Here is a 6,607-nt window from a genome sequence, read left to right as displayed (position 1 = left end):
CATTATGTTTCCAATCAATCCCCTATTTTTGAAAGATTTAGGCATCTGTTAAATCTATTCTATAAACCATCTCTTCTGCTTAGGAAATATTTTAAAGGTCCACTCATGAAACAAAAAGGAATGATTTCTTGGGTGAACATACACAGTTCACTTGCCTTTGAAAAGACATAAGGGAACTTTCAGATAAAATGTTACCAATGGTACAATTTTTTTTCTGTATTTTTAAGGAAGGGTCTGCAGGATTATGGGGTCTCACTACTAGACTGTACTCATAGTGATTCTTCTGCTTACAGCCTCCCAAGTGATGGGATTATAGGTGCGTGCCACCATGCCCAGTCTCAATCTGAATCTCAGGGCACCCTGGGGGTTAGGCCAGCACAGAAGGTCTAGGGATGGAACTCCCAACCTTGCTCCTGCTTGCAGGTGCTTTAATCCACTGAGCTCTTTGGCCAGCCCACCAATGGTACAGTTTTAACTCCTACCCTGTTTCTGGGAATTCAAATCCTGCAGAGGTGCATGAGGAGCATTACTGTGTCTGTAATTTGCAAACATCAGAGGGCATTTTGACATCTGTCCTATACTTAATAATGGAATATTCACATTGCTGAGTTTCATATCAGTTGTGTGTGTACCTCAGATTCACATCTAGTTGTATTCACTAGAGTTTAAACATTGTCATTTGCTGTTTTCAAGAAAGACTGGTTTTGCTTGTGACCCACCACATAATTCCCGATACCTTGCACTTTCTGATCATGGTAAATACCACATATTGATCTTCTATACAACACAGATGGATCTTATTCCATCAAAACTCATATACACACTATGGTCACTGTACTCTCCAGTAACTATTTCCAAGAGTCAATGAGGCACTGATTAAATCCCCCTTGTTTATTTTCAGTATTACCAATGTGAAACTAATATTCATAGAAAATCATTAGGGCTCATAAACATACACAAACAGAGAAATTGAAAGAGATGTCCAGAAAGGAAAGAATTTGGTTACCATGTAAGTTCTGTAAATCCGTGAAAGGTTTTTAGAAACCTACGGAAATGTTTCAAACTATGATTAGAGATTATGATTAGAGGTGTTTTGGAAGATCCACAAATATTATGAGTTAAAACTTAAAGTTAATTAGACTGCATAATGGGCTGTTATACGAGAAACAGTTTAGAAAATTTAAATCATCCACATGTAAACATCGGTGAAAGAAATGTCTAAAACATTACTGATATCTAATCAGTGGAAAATCCATCTCGATTGCAGAACTGCTGAAAACATAAAGAACCATTTGTGAATTGGAATAAGTGGAATGCATTACTAAAGCATTAAAATTTAACATGAGCAGATTGTTCAAAGCTACTTTTTCCCATCAAAATGGTAGAGAAGGCAATGATCAACAAACTATTGAATAAGCAGAATTCAGTAGAAACACTGACTTCAGTATATTTCTTCTCATTAGATTATGTCCACAGTTTATGAGACAGCTTTTGGATGCCTTTTTATTTGAAGGCTACAACATTTGCCAACTTGCTTGTTTGTCTTTGATGTGTCCATTAGATTGTCTTTCTGATCCACAATACAACCATTGTAGATATCTATCTATCATTTAAAGTGGTGATTTTGTCAGTGTGCCTACTTTCTACTGCTTGGAGCTCGTTGGCCTCATGAGAGAGGTTCTACTGCAATAGACAGGGGTCCTTCATGCTATAGTGTAGTATTTACTCCTGCCTGACTTCTCCCTTGTAGATTCCAATGACCCACACTGTGGATCAAGCTCTTTATCAATTCTTAATATTCCCCAATCTTTTTTCAAATGCGGGAGCATAGAGGTAGATGCAAAGGCCTTGGTTTCTATCCCCAACACTCTGCCAAGGGAAACAGTGCAGTCTTCAATCAACAACCAATTGTATGTTACAAATTTGTAACTTACAATTGGTTTTACCTACATTGATCCCTTCCCGTCATTCGCATGGTTCAAATCAAATATGTCATTTCTTCCCTGCAGCAGTTGCTTTCACACTAGCATTCTTAGCAGTTGTGCTGTATTCTTCTGACAGGTGGGTTAGGAAGGTAGCACGAGGGAGGTGGCAAAACCCTAGGGATGGCAATATATGCCCCATGAATGCCCCAGCTTTACTCTCCTAATTCACCTCTAAACTGATGATTTCTTTTTTTTTAATTTTTTTATTTTTATTTAATTTAATTTTATTTTTTTATGATTTCTCTTTTGAAATTTTGCCAAACCCCCAAATCCTATGATCAACCTCACCTGTCTTTAGAACAGGCAAAAAAGATTATAGATTTGAACTGGGAAACATGATGTAAGCAGAAATCTGAGGGCAAAGGGGAAAAAAGTAACTTGTGCTCCATTGACATTTTGCCCCGTGAAAGTCTCCCTGGCACAATTTTTATTTCTGAACTCAAATTTCAGGTAGAAGGAGGCAAACATTTTTATAGACACAATGTGAAAAATAACACATAAGACTCTACGACAAGCTCTCCCAGAATTTACCTAAGAAAGCCTCAGTGTTTGGGTTTGAATTGTTAGTGCATCCCTGTTTTGAATGGCATGAGCAACAGAAGAATCAGGTATTACCTGTCCCCTTGACTTAGGTGCTAGTGTAGGTAAAATGAGGGAAATTGGCTTTATGAGTGTATGGTGTACTATTTGAATTTTGAGAAAATAGAATGAATATAACAAACAAAAAAGAGAACGAATCAAAATAAACAAAAAAACCCTCCAGTATATTTACATAACATAATGTGCAGAATGCTTGAAGGATTCGAACGAGATTTGGGAAGAAAGAGGACCAAGAACTGTGTGTTAGTGTAGAGAAGAAATACCCTGGACTCACAAGACAGGACAAGAATATATGTAGGAAAGCAAGGTACACTCAGCCTGAAATCCAAACCACAAGAGCATAGGCCGAAGAAAGCCAACTACTGGACAGGAGTCCCACTCACTTTCAAAATGAATCCACCAGGCAATAGCTGGTTTTTCTTGGAATTCCTTTGGATTGGAGCTGGCATTTTCCCCTTTCCAACACAAGCAGTTACCCATTAGGTCTCATTGCAAGACCAATAGGGCAGTTGGAGTGTATCCTATAGTAGCCTGGTAACTGGGAGCCAATCAGAAAAGAGTTCCATCCGCATACCCCCAACTGTCACTTAGGCTCTTCATTTAAAAAATAACATGACCCAGCAGGGACTGCCCTCTCCCTCCCCACCTCAGTTCTAGGGTGTGTGTTTTCTTTCATGTGTTGCGTGGAGTTTCTCTGGGTTTTGTAGTTATAAAAGTATTCTGGGTCAAGAGATTTACCAGAAAGTTTCAGCTAGTAATGGGTTGGTTCCACAGATGAATCTCCTAGTCAGAGTCATATAGCTTTTGTTTTCTCAAGGAATTTCATATATTCAAATTGTTGATTGTTTTTGCCCCTCAGTTCTCCTCAATTCTCTGTCAAGCAAGTATTCATTGACCCCTTCTACTTGGAACCCTGGTCATACTCTCAACAACCATTTCCTGCTTTGGATTGTGGGCACCAAATCCCCACTTGATGGCAAGAAGAAATTCGCCCTCCATCTCTATCCAACATTTATTTTCTTGCCTCAGTTTGTCCATTCCACACAGATTCTAGATGTTTTTGTTTTGCTAACAAGTCATAATGCATAATTTTCTCTTATAAAATTGATGCATCATAAAATGAAGCTCCAAGGCCCTGATCTGATAAGGATGGAAAATAGTTAACATTTTCCAAGTACTGTGTTCATTCTGCTCTTCTAACAGACATACTCGTGTAATCGTCATATGTAATTTGATCTGACATTTGATAGATTTTATAGCAAACTGAAATGCAGTATTACTTTATCATGGTACAATGCCATTCAGGGTGATTCTAGACTAATATGGAGTTTTATTAACTCATTGCATTATTACTTTCCATCTTTCATTCATATATACACTAATAGTGGGATTCAAACTGAGGACCTTGTGCTTTCCCAGTAGGTGTTAATACTACTGAGCTCTATCTTTGGCCCTTATGTGAATTTTCAATGTGTTTCCTTCATCAACATTAATCCCTTGTATGCCAGGTACTATGTATCAACTCAGCCTAACTTGGCAATGATTCTGAGTAAAAGTAAATAAAAGGCTTGTGGAATACTGTGCTCTTAGTTAACACTGGAGCATAGGTACGAGCATCAGATTCATCTGCATCCAGTGTAGTTGATGGAGTAAAAGTTTAAATTTTAAGTTAGAAATATGAGGTTGTGTTTTTCTCTTAAGTTAATCCCTAATGCCTGACATATTTGGAAGATGATTGAGTTATGCAGGAGTTACAGCTGCCCTGATGTTAGCAGGAGGACTGGCTAAGGGAGATGGAGCATTTGCCCCTCAATTCTCCTTTACTCTCTGTCAAGCAAGTATTCATTTACCTCTGCTGCTAGGATCCCTGGTCTGCCTCTCTTGCCTCTGTGGCCTCAACATCGAACTCAGGCCTTTGCACTTGCCAGGGATGTATTTATTCTACTGAGCTATCTCTCCAGCTTCACTTTGTTTTGCTTCTCTTTGTTTCTCTTCTCTTCATTTCTGTCTTCGATTCTCTCTCTCTGTTTCTCTGTCAAAACAATCAGCTGGGCATAGTAGCACACACCTGTAATCCCAGCACTCAGGAAGTGCAGGGACTGGGGTTCCATCCCCGGCAACACTTGCCATGCTGGCACCACTCTCGGGTGCACTGAGCGGGCCACTGAGAGTGTGTCTGGTGTCATGCACCTGTAATCCTTGAAAACAAGAGGATCACTATGAGTAAGAGCTTTGTAGTGAGACCCTGTACCAAATACATTTAAAAAAATGAATAAGTAAATGAAACAGGAATGCAGTGGACAAGGAGAAGATGCTCTCATCCAGGCTAATTTAGTTCCTTCATACCAAATAATTACTAAATATAAGGTTGATATACTTTCCAGCATGAACATGTGCCCTGTTTTCTTTTGGAGATCACACAAATACAGGGGGCTGGGGAAATGGCTCATTAAAATAAGTGCTTTCCTGGCAAGCACAAGGTCCTGATTTCAATCCCTGGTACCGCCAAAAAATAAAAAAATAAATAAATAAAATTCATATCCTGATTTTTTCAAATGAGGAAACTAAGCTTCAGAGAAAATTACAGGTATAAGGGAACAGCTGAAGGGAATTTTCTGGCTCTTAGAGAGCTTCTCTATTTCATTTGCCGTGAGTAATGCGCTTTAGTGTTTTTGATTTTTCTTTGATTTGTTTCTCTGAAATTCCTATTTCCTGGTCACTTACACTTTGTACCTGATCCATTGAAGACAGAGAGGACAGTGACTAGGGGAGGAGGGAAGGAAAGGTACTCATTTTTTTATGCCTTAGGGTAAGATGTAAAGAAACAAATTCAACCCAGGTGAGCCTGGCCCTCCAGTCAGCTTGTGGATGCCTGAGGGTCACACACACCTCCAGCAGGAGCAAGTAAAGGCTTATTCATTGCTACAGGGCACTGAAATATTATTTTCATTACTGAATTCTCAACTGATAGGGAAGTACTGAGGCTACTGAGAATAGCTAAAATGACTCTTTTAAAGTAGTTAACTAGTGGATTTAGTTACTGAGGCTACTGAAAATAGTGAAAATTAGTCTTTTAAAGTAGTTAACTAGTGGATTTAGGTTCTTTTCAAAATCTGTAGAACAGTGGTCAGAAAGGAGTTGAGTATTAGCAGCGATCGGTGGGTTGAACTGTTTTCTGGGTCATGAGCCATGCCTTGAACCCATGCAGAAATGGCATTTCCTGTTCACCCAAAGCCAAGAAGGCAGCCTGTGGGTGGCTAGAGAGCATGCTGCGACCTCTACAGATGGTAGTTCTTTTTTCATACTGCAGAGCCATTAGTAGAGGAATGCAGGAGACTCTGGGGCCACAGGGACTGGGGCCAGAAAGCTAGTTTTACTTGTTGGTCCTATTACTAACCTTGGACTTTGTATATGCTTCCAAAGTGACCACATTACATATTTTCATAGAAATTAAAGCTTGTGTAATACTAGAAAAAAAAGCAGAGTATCATGTCATCTCAAATACTGATAGCTTAACTTCTTCTTTACCTATTCTTATCCCTTTTATTTCTTTCTCTTGCCTAATGGCTCTAGCTAATGATTCCAGAACTATGTTGAATAGGAGTGGTGGTAGAGTCCATCCTTATCTTGTACCTGATTTGAGAGTAAAAGATTTCAGTTTTTCTCCATTTAGAATTATGTTAGCCATTTGGGTTGACATAGATGGCTTTTATCAGATTGAATTAGAGGCCATCTATTCCACTTTTCTGTAGGACTTGGAACATGAATGAGTGTTGGACTTTCTCATATGCCTTTTCTGCATCCATGGAGATGATCATGTGGATTTGGATTTGGCTTTATTTATACAGTGTATTAAATTTATAGATTTGTGTATATTGAACCATCCTTGGATCCTTGGGATGATTCCCACCTGGTTATGGTGTATGGTCTTCCTCATGATTTGCTGTATCCTAATTGCTAGGATTTTATTGAGGATTTTTGTGTCTATGTTCATGAGGGAGTTTGCCCCGTACTTCTCTTTT

At 38.9% G+C, this 6,607-nt stretch overlaps 1 long non-coding RNA gene across 2 annotated transcripts in view; it reads left to right on the top strand.

The window, feature by feature from the left end:
• The window catches only part of LOC111814527, a 20,315-nt gene extending 15,943 nt beyond the window's left edge, over positions 1–4,372 (top strand). For both annotated transcript variants that reach the window (XR_002819491.1, XR_002819492.1), the window contains exon 3: positions 4,287–4,372. This is a non-coding gene — a long non-coding RNA (uncharacterized LOC111814527). The remainder of the gene's footprint in view (positions 1–4,286) is intronic.
• Positions 4,373–6,607: the final 2,235 nt, after the last annotated feature.

The sequence above is a fragment of the Octodon degus genome, unplaced genomic scaffold (assembly GCF_000260255.1).
Source record: "Octodon degus isolate 3935 unplaced genomic scaffold, OctDeg1.0 scaffold00346, whole genome shotgun sequence".
Lineage (NCBI taxonomy): Eukaryota > Metazoa > Chordata > Mammalia > Rodentia > Octodontidae > Octodon > Octodon degus.
This window is presented reverse-complemented; position numbering and strand designations above follow the sequence as displayed.